Source organism: Colobus angolensis, unplaced genomic scaffold (genome assembly GCF_000951035.1).
Source record: "Colobus angolensis palliatus isolate OR3802 unplaced genomic scaffold, Cang.pa_1.0 Scaffold56, whole genome shotgun sequence".
Lineage (NCBI taxonomy): Eukaryota > Metazoa > Chordata > Mammalia > Primates > Cercopithecidae > Colobus > Colobus angolensis.
This window is the reverse complement of record NW_012119154.1, coordinates 10,183,704-10,198,867: the sequence shown is the minus strand read 5'-3', so window position 1 is coordinate 10,198,867 and position 15,164 is coordinate 10,183,704.

The window sequence follows — 15,164 nt, the reverse complement described above, 5'->3', positions numbered from 1 at the left end:
GTGGGGAAGCTGCCAGCACAGGTAATCTGCTCTGCAGCTAGCTGGGAGAGGAGGCTTCCATTTGAAAGTGAAAAGAGCTAGGTGGAAATGCTTAGTGCCTGTCTTTTTCTTTCTGGAGAAATGTAATTACTGTGTTGATGTGTTGACCATTCAGGCTTGCTTGTTTTGCAATTATTTCTTCCTTCCTTTTTCTTTGTTTATCCCACCTTAATGGGATAATTAGACCCGCAGGTGCTCATCAAATACAGTGGGTGCCTGGGAACACACTCCCTGGAGAGTAGGTAAGGCGGGTGCCAAGAGCGGGCTAATACAGGGGTGCAGGCACAGGGTTGAGCATTATAGCTCTCAGCACCCGTCTGACTTGGACACTCCTTCCTGCGTGGGAGGGTGCACTTGTTAAAGTGTCTGTTTCCGAGATGTGGTCTCTGGAGAGCACAAAGTGAGCCGGTGTGAGGCCATCTGGGTCTGCCCCTCTCATCCATGTGGTCTGACCACTTAGCCCTCTGAGTTTCAGTTGCTTCATCTGCAAAATAGTAATAATGATGCCTCCTGCTCCTCAAGGCTGTGGGGAGAATTGCATTCACAATGTATTCTTTTATTCCCTCAAAAGGTCTTAACTGAGCAACTGCTGTAATCCAGGCACTGAGAATACGGCCATGAAAATAACAAAGATCTCATTCCCTAGGGAGCTCACATTCTATAAGTAAAACATATAGCAAGTCAGATTGAGAGGAGTGCTGTGGAGGAGAAGCATATCATGGGAAGGGGATAGGGAGTTTCAGGTAAGGTGGGCACAGTTACCATTTTCTTTTAGGCCAATAGGAAAGATAACATTTGAATACAGTTCTGAAGTAGGTGAGGGAGGAAGCCAGGTAGATATCCGAGGGAGGAATGTTCAGGATAGAGGAAACAGTAAGTGCAAAGTGACGTGACATGTGTGAAAATACCTTATAAATGGTAAAGGATTGTCTAAGAAGAGCTGTTGTTATTATAACTCTTAAATACAGATAGTCTGATAACAGAGATTTTTCATCAATATGTACTACTGCCTTGTAGTGCTACAGAAGTCTTTCTAAAATTTCCTATCAAGTCTTAGCAACTTAGCAGTTCATGGAACTCCTTGGAGAAAGGCACAAGACGGTCTCTCTAGCATTTTCACTTTCACAGTATTATTGCTGTATTAACCATTTCTTAGGCCATGTTTAAAAGAACTACAGGCAATTAACAAGTCAACTAAAAAAAATGGTCAGACCAGTTTTGCATTCTGTGAACTACAAAGAAACGAGTAGTTGCTGAATGTTTTTTGGTTTCTGCTTTACTTTTCATTTGGTTGTGCTAGAATGGTGAAGTCTGCCTCTCTAGTATAAAATGTACATTTCTACTGACATCTAAAAAATGGCTCTGAGGGTTTCAGACAGAAGGCTCTCTAGATGTGCAAGAAGTTTCAATTATTCTGCTTGGGTACATTGTTTTTTTTTTTTTTTTTTTTTTTTTGAGATGCTTTTTGGTGTCGGGAGGCCTCAGCTGAGACAGGTGGGAGAGTTAATGAACAGAATTGATAATGACAGGTAGGAAAACTGATTGTCAGCCAAGAAATGGTAGGAACATAAGTTGGGAGCTCTGTCTAGGGATATGGAGGATGGGGTTGACAGTGATGAGAAATAGAGATGGGTTGTCATGGGGGAAATACTATAGCTACTGACAGAAGACAGTGCCAACCTGAGACTGGGCAATGGAGCCCAAAGGCATATGACCATTTAGGACTTAAGAAGAGAGGCTAATTTCTCATTGCATTATTTCTGGGCTACTCCTTACCTCCCAAACTCAAATGGATTCAAGCCTGGTAAAGAATGTCAATGTGACTTTGCTAAGCCTGACTTTCTCTGGTTAGCTCCTGGATAAGCTTGTTATTGCAAGCTCCTTGTCTTCCAGCCTTACCATGGCTGGCAGCAAAGATAATTAGTCTTGTGGTCTTGAGTTGCTGAGCTTAAAAGAGACCTCTTGTCCAAGAGTCACGTTACAATGGAGGATGCTCAATGCCTTGAAACAGAAAGTGACTTTGATCAGGTTCCTAAAGGCATTTGATGGAATACTCAGGACTAGAGCCAAGATCCAGTCTCCATGTTAGGAACTTTAAAAAATCATTTCATGTTGTTTGAGAAGCCTACTCCGCGTTAGTATGTGTGATTTGTTGAGTGGCCATTTTGTCAGTGTTTACTCAGTAAACCTACAGAGAGATCCTGTTCTGGCCAATGTTCAAATGATAACTACACCTACACCTAGATAGCTGGATTCTGAAATATTTGGAAATGTGAGCCAAGGAAAGTTGAATGAATAGGGCAAAAAATGCATTGGATAAAGTATGATTTGGAGGACTTGGGTTCACATCTTGACCGATGAGATCCTGACTGGGGACCTTGGGTTAGGCATAGAACCATGGATGCATAGAGTCAGGAAGGAGCTTAATGAATATCTAAGTCAACTCTTCATCATTTGACAGTCCCCTGCACCATATCTCTGAGTGGTCCTCTGGTCCTGTGATGGCACAGGGGCTGATTTCCAATGATGACACTGCCAACCCAAACTCATAAATTTGTCTTTAATAAATTTCTCCAATATTACTACTCTGGACCTCAGTTTTCTTGTTAGAAAATTGCAAATTACACTACCAGTATTTTCTAACTCTCTGATGGAGTAGAAGTAAGATTGTACAATAAAATACAATAAAAAAGAAGCAGTAGTGATATACCATAAAGTGCAATGGAAGTCCCCACTACTTGGTGTGAGACTGAAAATTCTCTTTGAGCTTCGACTTTATGCTCCATAAAATGGAAATGGAAATACTTGCCCTTTTTCCCTTGAAGGATTTTTGTAAGTATCCAACAGATAAAATAAGAAAAAGAGGCAATATGATGTAGCCAAAGGAATATTACATTGGAGTCAGAAAAATCTGCCATCAGTTTCCTACATTTAATCACTTTACATTTATGCAGAAATCCTTCAACATCTCTGAGCATTAATTTCCCAACATACAAGGTAGAGGGATAACTTCTTCTTTCTTTTGCAAGGTTGTTAAAATCAAATTATCTATGATTTGCACACCATCACTCTGGGTGCGTGTGTTAGGTTACTGTTATTCTTCTGTGAATGTCAGAGAGCCCATGCCTTCCCTCCACATTCCTTACTATGCCATGCTCCTCCAGGGAGTCAGCCCTTGTATCAGAGGCCCCTGTGACAGTGGCTTCACATTATCAAGAGTGGGAGATCTTTGCTGGTGTCTGAATGCCAAGGTGAGCATCTCAGGCAAGCCTTGGGGGCGCTTAGGGCTGAATATTCACTTGTCTTTCAGCAGAACAAAAGGTAGCACTCCATCCTAGCCACATTCATGATGGATTAAAAAGTGTATTCATGTCACTTCTCCTGTGGGCCTCAGATGCCATCTAACTTAGTCACAGTGAAGGTGTTTCATCTAGCACTAGGCCAAAATTCAGATTCAAACTCTCCAGTACTCATTGTATTAAAAAATGTCAGAGCTGAGAGCAACCTTTGATCATCTAGTCTACCCCTGATTGTGTAGACAGGGAATCTAAAGCCCGAGGAAATTCTTACCCCAGAATAAGTCACAGTTAATATCATAAAGAGGCCTAGAATTCAAGGCTCCTCACTCCAGGTGCAGGGCTCCCTGATTCACACCATGCAGTTGCACTTCAACAAATAGTGAGGACCTACTGTGTATTAGACACTGGGTCAGACTTTATTAAGTTCCCTAAACGAAAAGGCCTATTTCTGCTTGAAAAAGCTAGAGAGTAATTCAGGTGATTTGCATGCACATAAACAACTCGAGTCCAACTCTAGTCTAGAAAGGCTTTATCCTATACCTCTTTAGATCGCTATCTTTCCAAAAGTTGCTGTTGAGCAAAATGGGCCAAATTTCTAACTCTTAAAGCTTGTTTCAACATCTCTAAAATGGGGACATTATATATTCATTCATTCATTGACTGTCAAATATTTATTAATACCTACATACCACATTATTCTTAACTAGGGCTGTACATCATCATCACAGCTTCAACAAAACATGAAAACCTAGGTTCCACCTGCAACAGACATACTGATTTAATAACCCTAGAGTTAGATCTAGAGGATTTGCATCATGAACAAACTAGCTCAGGTAACCATGACAAGCAACCAAGTTGAGAATTCATGGCTTACCACATATGAGATACTGCACCAGACACTAGGATTGTGGGGGTATACAAAGCCTACACTTGCTCTCGAAGAACTCACAGTCTAGTTGGAGGTGGGGAGTCTGGACAGACGGGTTAACTAGCTATGATATTGCAGTCTGATAAATGTTACGCCAGAAGCAAACACTAGTGCCACAGAATATAGCACTAGGGCACTAAGTCATTTTAGAGAATTGGGTAAGGCTTTCTGGAGTGGGAGTTGGTTGAGCCGAATCTTTAAGGCTATATATGGGTTAGCTATTAATACTTGAATGACCAGGGTGATGTGGGTAGTTCAGGGACAGAGAAAAATACGAAGACAAAATGTCATTTAATGTATTCAGAGAATTGCAAGAATGAATGGGAAAGGAGTGGTAAGACACAAGGCTGAGGAGGAGGGTAGGGGTGAACCCTAGCAGACCCTTATCCTCTGGGCAATGAGGAGGAACCAAGGATTTATTTTAAGCAGAGGAATGACATGATTCAATTTGAACTTCAGCAGATTACTTTGGCAGTTGTGTGGGGAATAGATGGGGAATACATTGGGAAAGACAGAGGGAGACAGTAGGGTGAGGTGGTGATAGTCCTGCTTGGTGTCTACACCAGGCGGTTGGGAGATCCTGTAAGATGATGGGAAATCACTCGATGAACAGTATCCCTCTGCAGAAAAGACACACGTGCCATTACTTTCATTACACTTCACAACTTTGAGCAGAGTCAGGGAGTCACAGTTAAAAAGGAAAGGGGCTGAAAAGGTGACTGGTCGAAGAGTTAGAGGGGAGGAAGGGAGGGAGGCAGGAAGAGGACAGAGGAGTACTTGGTGTCAAATGGTGTTTAAAATATTCTTCTTGCATCACACTAGCTCTTAATTTGTACCAACCACTGAGGGGCTGATTGATACCAGCAAGAGTCCAGCAAAACAGATAATTTGTTACAAGCATCTGAAATTCATGAACTCTATGGGGTCTCACACACCAACACTTTGTTGTTGCTAAAGTCTGAGACTTCCTTGCAGGGATAAGCATCTGGGGTGGCAGGGTCTTTTTATTTTTTCTTTTCAAAATGCAGAATATATTTATGTAGTTAATGCCTGTGGTCTTGCTGAGCAGATGAAAAGAGAGTAGAGCAAAGAGCTGGGCTACCAAGCTACTTGTTAACGTAATGGGCTCATTAAAGAGCTGTGAGGGCTAAAAGGATGTGCACTGTAAATCTAATTTTGGATTAAGGCCTTCATGTATAAAAGACTTGCTTACCACACACTGAGGGTTTGGGTCAAAGGAAGTTACCCTCTAATGTTGCCTGTCATTTACAACTAGAACATGGGTTCTCTTCAGATTTCTTGGGCATTTATTTGCACAGTGGGAAGGCAGACTACATGTGTTGAGAACCTACTATGTGCCAGGTACTATGTCTTTGATTATTTTCCCCTAGAAGCCCTATCAGGATAAATACTCCTCTTTCTCAGATTTGAAAATGAACCAAAAAAGACTACATCATCTGTCCGAGGTCCCACTAGTAAATGCTTTGGAGAGTTAGCTGGGCATCAGGACTACAGAGCTTCTGAGTTAAGGCATGGTTTCGGCTACTCATTGAATTACTTTTACTGAGATTGGCATAGTACGAACAAAGCATTTTATTTATTGGAAGTGTGTCGATATTGACCACAACAGTATGCTCTCTATGAGGACATTCAGGTCTCAATACTGGGATATACTTGCCGTTTCTGGAAGCTAGTTTGTGTTTGTCTCATAGAGAAAACTTGATATGTCAGAAAGTTGTGAAAATCATGCACAAGGCCTTGGCATCTTGTTTGATTAAATAAGACATTAGGAAGCTCTTTGCGGATGCTAACCCTACCCTGGGTTTCCCCTTATTTTGTTATTGAATGTTTTTCTAATCTATTTACTGTAACAACAACAATGGTGACATAAACAACAACAAAAACCTTCTCCTTATTCTTACGGTGTTGAACTCACTGCCTAATTTTTCTCTTGGTGTGTTTAATCTTCAACTCACACACACACACACACACACATGCACACACTCCTCTTTCTGTGCTGCTTTTTTTTACACTATACCCTGGGACAGATTGTGTGTATGTGAATAAGTTTCCTTATTAATTCCAGGTAGATCCATGGTGAAGGCTGACAAATCCTGCTGAAGTTAGTCAGTGACTTGATGACAAATATCTGCCTGCTGTTAGAAATGTGATATCACGCAACACAATATTTAGATGTTTGTTCTCCGTGATGCGAAAGTGAGTACTGAATTTTCCCCCTTTGTAAACCATTTGGTTGTTATGTAGACTCAAGCCTTTTAAAGAGAATAACAGAAGCACCCTGTTAATTTGTCATGGAAACTGATGAATTCAGACCTCACAGTCCATTAGGGAGACAGACATGTATGCAGGTAAATTATGATAAATGTGATACAATAAGGATATGATTCTAGTTATATAGGACTACCTTATAGTTTACATCACTTTTTCATATCTATTAGTTTATTTGATCCTCACATTGTGGTGTGCATGCCAGGAATGAAAATCCTGTTTCACAGATGGGGAAATGGAGGAAAAGAGAATTACACGTCCTGTTTAGCCTGAGTCATAGCTGAGAATTAAACCAGTGCACTTTCTCTCTTACATGGTGTTCATTGCTTGCCAAGTCAGAAAGGGATTCTTTTATGCTTGACTCTAGGAGAGCAAGCAAGACACTAAAAACCTGATAAAAGAACAAACAACAGAACAAGTTGGTTTAATAACAGATTTATTTCCAGTGTCAAGTGTTCTGCCATTTTCACAATACCGATCAATTTCCCAGAGCATCTGAGCAGAAAGACCATCCATTCTAGCTTCTGTGAAATAGATACGATCTTTTGCATCTTGATTCTTTAGAGACCTTCCTCACAAAGAGTAGGCCCCATTTATGGTTGTTCCTCACTACTCTTATGGATGATGTGTTCAGCTGCAAGGGCACCGTTCTTATAAATAACAAGACGGCAATTAACACTCTCCTCAACTCTTAGGAGTTAGAAGCCTCCCAGGAACATCCGTTTCAGGAACTTTCATTTCAAAGGAAATGCCGTCAATAGGAAAGAGTTATTTAATTTCCAAGCAGGCTGAGAGCTTTTCTGTTTGAGAGCTTCTACACAAATATAAGTGATTATATTAATCATTTTAAATAAAGCAGTTGAGGCAAGAAACTGCCACAGAATAAAAACAAACCAAAAACCCCCCCCACATCAAGAAAAGCACATTTAAAGCAAATCTTAACAAATGAGCCCTTGAGTTTTGCTGCCCCCTGTCCGTGAGACAGATGTATTTGCTAGGAAGCCCTGTGACCTAATTTGGTCACCCCCATGTCTTGTAGTGCAATAGAGAGAAGAAGCATGAGCCTGGTATGGCAGAAATTTTGTGAAGTTTGGAGCAAGACTCCAAGACAGACTCTGGTTATCAGAGAGTAACCCTTTGTTACTAACATCACTGGACCAGAGAGAAAGATGCCTCTTTCTAGACAATCCATTTTCTCTCCATCAGAGTTCTCTCTGTGAAAGAACACCATTGGTTCCAGCATCAAGATGCTGTGAGAAAAACGGCTGTAGAGCTTTTGAAAGCAGCTCGCTACCTTGGGAGGCTTTATTCACTAAGCAAAAGACAAACTCCATTTTGAAGTTGTCAGCATGGACCAATAATGATACTTAGATAAACTCTACTACGGGTGAATTAAAAATTGGTGTAATAGATTTATTGATTTCCAGAGTTTCAACTGAGGCAACTTCAATTTGTATCATTGGATTTCTTCACAAACTCTGTGCTGTCATCCCAGGTAAAGTGATCCCAGCTTAATCGACAATAGTCTTCTTACAGGCAGTTTATGTAGGAGATGCTGCTCATCACTCACAGCCACATGGCAAGGAGAACACAGATCTGCAGTAATGCATGTGGACCATTTCACATAGTTGAAGGAAGGAGATGCTCACGCACATTCCAGCCCACTTCCTTTAGAAGGCAACCAAACACTGAAGAAAGAGCTATTTGAAGTGTAAAACTGCCCACTATGGGCTATTCATGAAACTTGTAGTGAGCCAAACTTCTCTTTTGCAATAATTTAATCAAATGCATACAAGGGTTTGTCTTTAGAGGACTTCAAAACGATGTCAGATGAACACTTAGGGATGCTGGCTAGAGGGTTCAACTCTAAGGTTTCCTCTAACCCTGAGGTTTTATCATAAACTTATCCTATGCTTTCTTGCTCCAGCTCTGCTCTTGATTTTGGTAATCTGGAAAAAGAAATTGGAAAGTCCTTTCTGACTTGAGAATTTTATGGCTGTTCTGTTCTTTGAGATCTGTGGAAAGCATTACCTTGCCGATAAATTCATTGGAGGCAAGTCACACTCACCTTGGCACAACTGATTATTCCTTTCTTAATAGAAAGTCAACATCTTCTTCACGAGAAGAGCTATTTGTATAATACATTTTCTGAAACCTCCATGACTCGAGAAATAAAAGATTCTTTTTCATGTCCTTTCAGTATAAGGAAGGATTTCTCAACTATCAATATAAACTCAGGCCAGAAAATGGGGAATATGGAGATAATAAACAAAGTTCACCCCAATTCCATCTTCAAAACCCAGCTATTAAGGCTTGTCCACCTTGTCCATGCCATATCCATAGTGTCTTGAACAGTGCCTTGGCCATAATGGGAACTTAGTGCTATTTGGTAAAGGAATTAGTGAATGAATTATAATTTTGATATGTTTTCTTTTAATCCTTTCCCTCATGCATATTTTTCATAGCTATGTTCATGACGTTTATGATGGCTTTTGTACCTTGCTTTGTCTTTGTTTTATGTGTCATTGTAGAAAACATGCTCATTAGGGCCATACAGTCCTCTTAATCATTGTCTCTAATGGCTGAGTAATATAGCGAGCACTTTCTAAGGTAGCTGCCTAAAGATTCATCATGTTGCTTACAGAATTGGTGTTTTCCTTAACCCTAGCAGTGTTCACACATAGGCTGGATACTCATGTATCAAGTGTGAGTTGAACTAGATGCATGGCTTTAAGACCACTTTCTAGTCTAAGACTTACAAACTTTGAGGACCAGGCATTTTGCAAAGCTAACAGGCTTTCACAAAACATCACTATCAGGAATAAAAGCATTTCCAAGAACCACCCCTTCCCACTCACACATCATATTCCTTGATACCCACTACTAAGTTTGTAATGTAATTTTGAAAAACAGTGGAGCATTACTTCCTTAGAAATAGCCACGAGTTCAGAATTTCTTTTGGATTAACAAGTAATAAGTAAATTCATATGTGTCAGGTACATTTTGAGATGACTAAACCTCAATCTCTGATCTCACAGTATTCAGTTAGCAGTTATGAACACTGTATTAGGCATTGAGCATACAAGGATGAGAAAATACCTCTGCCCTGTGGAACTCAGAATTGACAATGAGAGGAAGGAGTTGAGGATTGAGATATAAACAAATAACCAAGAGAAAATAAGATAAATGCTACAGAAGAGGCATGTGGAAGGGGCTGCCTTGTCTCCCAAGAGAGCTAAGTTAATTCTGTATAATGTAGTAGTATCTGAGGTCAGAAAGCCAAGATATGTAGACTAACAACCTTTAACAAGGAAGAAAGAGTTAAATGTCTCAAGAGAGGATGGAGGAAACTGGGAGTTTTTTTCATAAGAAAGAAGTTTTTTTTTTTTCCCCCGAGAAGTGTCCAAGAAGGATCCAGTGCCATGGGGCATCCAATTATACCTTGACAAGGGTTATGACTAGGTGTGAGGATGGTAAAAGGGTTCTATTATGATAGAATAAATCTAGTATACAGTGTCAGTATTTAGATCCCCAGGACACGGTGTTTGCCTTTGTTTCATGGTTTAACTTTTTACCTTTTTTTTTTTTTTTTTTTGGCCTTTTCATAGCCAGAGAAAGAATTCACAGTGCAGTCAGCACACCAGTGGGTCTGGTGTTGGTTTGGGAATGCATAAGCTAAACTGGTCCACCTTTGGCTGTGCTCTCCTTCCTCTGGAGCCAGACCAGCCGACCTGGCATCAGCACTGAAACTGTGTCCAGAGCCTTCTCCCTGCTGCTGCATGCCCAGCAGCCCCGCTTTTGCCTGGCCTAATGTACTTCTCTGGGAGACAGTGTGCACTGGCATTTCTTCTCATTGGGACATTACCTGCCTGGGCCTCCAGTAAAGAGCAAATCTCTATTAGAAGAATTCGGAATGGTTGCAGGACTCAGGAGCAGATGGCCTTCTCTCTCCTCTGGGAGGGAAGAGACGAACCCCAGAGGAGAAAGGGAAGTTTTCTCTTTCAGAATGGTAGAAAAATGTATCTTCATAGAGGCGGCCATAGATGACCATGGCAGGCAGTGCTCTTGGAGAAGGTCCATGGCAGACTGTGATGCAGAAGTGGACATGAAGGCCACGGCAGAAAGTGGCCCATACACACCATCATGGCTGTGGTGTGTATTCTGGCCTGACACATGATGCCAGGCCAGAATCCTGAAGGTACCAACAGGGACCCTGAGTTTAGTAGAAAACCTCAGTCCTAGCCTTCTGATTCCAGATTAAATAAGACAGTGGTAATAAAAAGTAATAACAGCAAACACATAGAGCCTTTTTTATGCACCAGGCCCTGTTGTGAGTGCTTTTACATACATAAATTCTTTATTCTGTTTAGTCTTTGTAGCAACTTTATGAGGTAGAAACAATTGCAATCCCCATTTTAGAGAAGATCTATGAAAATAATGCCTGTAGTAGAATAAAAGCTTTTTTATATGAAGCACAGAGTCTCAGTTCTAGTAAATCTCCCAGGGCTTTTGTGGGGTTCAGATGGGATCACATCTGCAAAGCTTTTGTGAATACTTTAAAGTGCTGTCCATACATGAGGGAGTCCCACTGCATCACAGTTTCTCCTGCATTTTCCTTGTCCATTTGCTCTGAGCACCTACAAGGTGAATGGCATCAAGTCAATACTACAAGAGAAATCAGTGGAAGAGACCTAGCACCCTGTGAGTGGTTGCAAAGGAAGGAAGATGGAGTAAGTGCCAGGAGGACAGCCCAAATAAGCTTTAAAACAAGAACAAAAAACCCAAAATCTTCTTTCCTGATTAAGAGTGGGGTGGAGGTCAGGAAAATGCCTCTAGGGGAGATTGCCTCAAAATTAAACTTCAAAGGGTCAATAACTCTGTGCTGTTCTGCCTTCTTCCCAGTAATGACCTACCACTGAACATCCTGTGAATTCTTTCTTTTTTATTTTGTGTTTTTGGTATTTTACATCATTTTAAGAACATGTTTGAAGCCCCAGATGAAAACAACTCTGTCAGTCCTATTTGGTCATCACAAGCAGACTTAAGCCACACAAACTTCCAGGGGCACCATTATCTGTTTATGAACAACGGACAGTCAGGCCGATGAACCATGTTATTGTCATTCCACTCGCGTCTCTCAAATCATTTCTCATCTCGACTAATCAGGAGATAAAGTTGATCCTTCTCCACTTTCCGCCTCCATACTCATTTCAGTTCTCTGCAGTTTCACGCTAGGCTGGGCTGTTTGGAATCTAGTATAAAACACCCGAGAAGAGCTATAATTTTCAAATTTGCCCATGGGTAATGTGTGTAGTAAATGTAAAGTACTAGCAATTTGGTTGTTTGAGATGCAATGATTTTTTTTTTTTTTTCACGTCAATGTGTAGGGTCTAAGGCAGGTGCAGTTTCCAGAGGCAACATATATCACTGCTGGCCAGACTGCTGGAAGTCCACGGGGGTCACCCAAACAAGGAAGGGAGGAGGCAAAGTGAGGAAACCAAGGGCCCCCTCCATGCTGATCCCTGTGGAAGTTTTAACACAAGACAGTGGGAGGGGGGGCACCTACAGGGCAACTACTGGCTGGTTACCTTGAGGAGTCCTGAAAGGATGCCTGCCTTCCTTCAGAGGATTGACCATGGCCTGGTATCTGACCCCCAATGATGTAGGCTCAGGATTGATTTTATTACCACAAGGAGCGTGCTCTTCCAGGGCAGACTCATAATAACCAAACTCACAACGCTGATGCACAAAACTACAGCTTCTCAGGGAAGGACCATGGCCACAAGGCCCAGACCACATACCTCAGTGTACCAGGACTGTCTCTTCCCAGAAGAAAGCCTCCCTGGGAAGTTAAATTTTGTATCAGGAGGCTGCTTGCTGAGAATGAATTCATATCAAGAAGAATCTCACAAGGAAAATAGTGGCATCAGACTGGCCATCCACCAAAGGCCTAGGTCTGGACGCTAATCATTTTCCTGCCCCAAGACAATGCCTGCATGGACACTCATAGTTCTCCTCTCTGTGACATTCTTTAGTGATGCATTTCTGACTAGCCATCATCCCATTGTCCATGTTGGCTGAGGCACCAAATTCTGGAAAATCCTGTCTCTGTGGTTTGAACTGCTTGATGTTTACTGGGTGAACAACTCTGCTTCCCAGACTTTAGAAAAGTCATGTCCCTCAGCTTTTTGGCTGTCTTGCCTATGAGGGGAGGGGTTGTTGGTGGACTCATTGTGGGATAAAGTTTAGTCCAGGGAAGGGGTCTAAGGGCCAGTACTTTGACCCTAAATTTTCTGGTTGATTTGACTGCAGATTTTCTGGGTGAGTGTATGAACTTCAGAAAGTCAGCATCTCTGAAACTGTGACTATATTTCTGTCTTAGCAGCTAGGAAGTGGAGAACCAAATTTGTGGCTTTTTCTGGCGACAGTGTAAGATCATGAGGCACACATTAACTGTGCTGATCTGAGGAGCTCTGGCTTTTTGTTTTTGTTTTTTATTTATTTCTTTTCCTACAATCTGCTCAACAATTGTTTTATACTTTTATATTTTTGTAAGCTGTCTCATACAAGCCTCATTCCATAAACAGAATTGAGAGTTCAAAAATCTCAATGTGCATGCTGGCAAAGAATTTCTATATATAAAAGAGAAATAGTTGTAAATTTCTTGGGACACTTAGAAAGAAAATGTAATTTTGTGAAGTTATTTGAACTCCTCAGATAGAAAATGCAATTTTATAGTCCTATGTGAGTACAACCGCCTTATCTATGAGATTTGGCTGAACTTCTTGCATATGAGGGAGAAAAACGGTGAAGATGGAATGGGAGTGGGGAGGACTTTATGCACACAAGAAGGACTTTGTGCACATTGGGAGGACTTTATGCATGGGGGCGAACTTCATGTGTATCTCCTGGGTACAACGGGAGTGTAAAGAGGGGCAAGAGAGTTAGAAGTCTCAAAGAGTGTCCGATTGAAAATGAAGGACTTCAAGGAGGAGCTTTCTAGGAACCTTACTTCTTTTCACTGGAAATGTGAAGCTCCTTGCTTCATGGGGTTTGCAGATTGGTTGTTTCCCTGTGTTGGGACCATGGAGATATCTAGCCCAAATTCATTGTAAAAATGAAGAAACTGAGGTCCAAAGACAGGATATAACTTGCTCAAAATCACCAACATTTAGCAGCCAAACTAGGGTAGAATCTGGGCTGGGGGTCTCACAGCACAGCTCATTTTCTCCAGGCTCCTGCCTGACACTTCTCCTACCTATTTCCAGTTTACTCTCTGTTTAATTCTGCACTACGAATGTACCATTGTCCTTCCCTCTCCTCACTCCCAGATCGGAGACAGAAAGATGCCTTCAAGGAATATTTTGCAACAGACCAGTTTCGTGTATTTCATTTAGGGAATAACTTCAGTGGCAAGTAAGATTTAAAAATGGCATAGATAACATACAAAAATCTGTTTTTCTATCAAGCAGTGAAGAACTCAGAGGGGGACAGTCTATTGCTGGCACATCTCCCATACATGTTGATGGTGATTCTAGGACCTCCTGTGTAGCTCAGTCATCCTTTGTGTTTATGTGACCTACGATGGTCTCAGGATGCCTCCAGGAGCACCAGCCATATTATTATTCTAATTAAGAAGCACAGAGAAGGGGTTCTGAGTGATAATCATGACAGATGGGAGGCAGAACTAGATTGCAGCTTCGACTCAAATGGACAGAGCAGGGTGTGGAGGCTCACATCATGAATTTTAGCTCCAGAACGACTGCAAGAACAAACCAGCAATCCCGAGAGGACCCACAGACCCTCTGAAGGAAGCTGACTGCTTAGTGCAGGACCTGGGAGACATCCCAAATACTGTGAGTGCCTCAACTGCAGAAGTGGGAAAGGGAGAACCTCCGTCCCTGAACCTCCACTGGGCCAGCAGCATTTTTCCCACTAGGGAAAATGAAAGTCTAGTTTTCAGGAAAAGTTTCCTACCTTACCTGGAGCTGAGTCAATTTGGAGAGCTGAGTGAAATGCAGAAGTAGAGGAAGCAGTGGGAAAGGCCCTGGGAGCTTGCTGCATCCCCAAGCAGGCCATTCCTGCCTGGCACCACAGGGATCCTTTGGGAGGGTGGCCAGAGGCAGTGGGGGGAATGCCACAGAGAGAAGAGTCTCCAGCTGAACTTTGTAACAGTTTGAACTGGGCAAGAAGCCTCCTGGCCAGAACTCAGGGGAGGGTGCAAATCCAGTGTGCAGACTCCACATGCTGGGGAAGAGCCAAAGTCCTGTTCTTTCGAAGCTGGGGGGCGGGTAGCCTGGGGCAAGTTCTTAGCCCTGCTTGCCCACTGCCTGGAAACAGACTCAGTGCTGTTAGCTAGGGGCATGGTGGGAGTGAGACCAGCCCTTCGGATTGTGTAGGAGCTGGGAAAGGGCTGTGACTATTGGCTTTCCTCCACTTCCTTGACAACCTGCATGATTCAGCAGAGGCAGTCACAATCCTCCTAGGCACTCAACTCCAGTGATCTGGAAATCTTACTTCAATCCCCCATAGCAGCCACAGAAAGACCCGCCTAAGGAGGGTCTCAGCTCAGACACGCCTAGCGCTGCCCCCACCTGATAGGCCTTCCC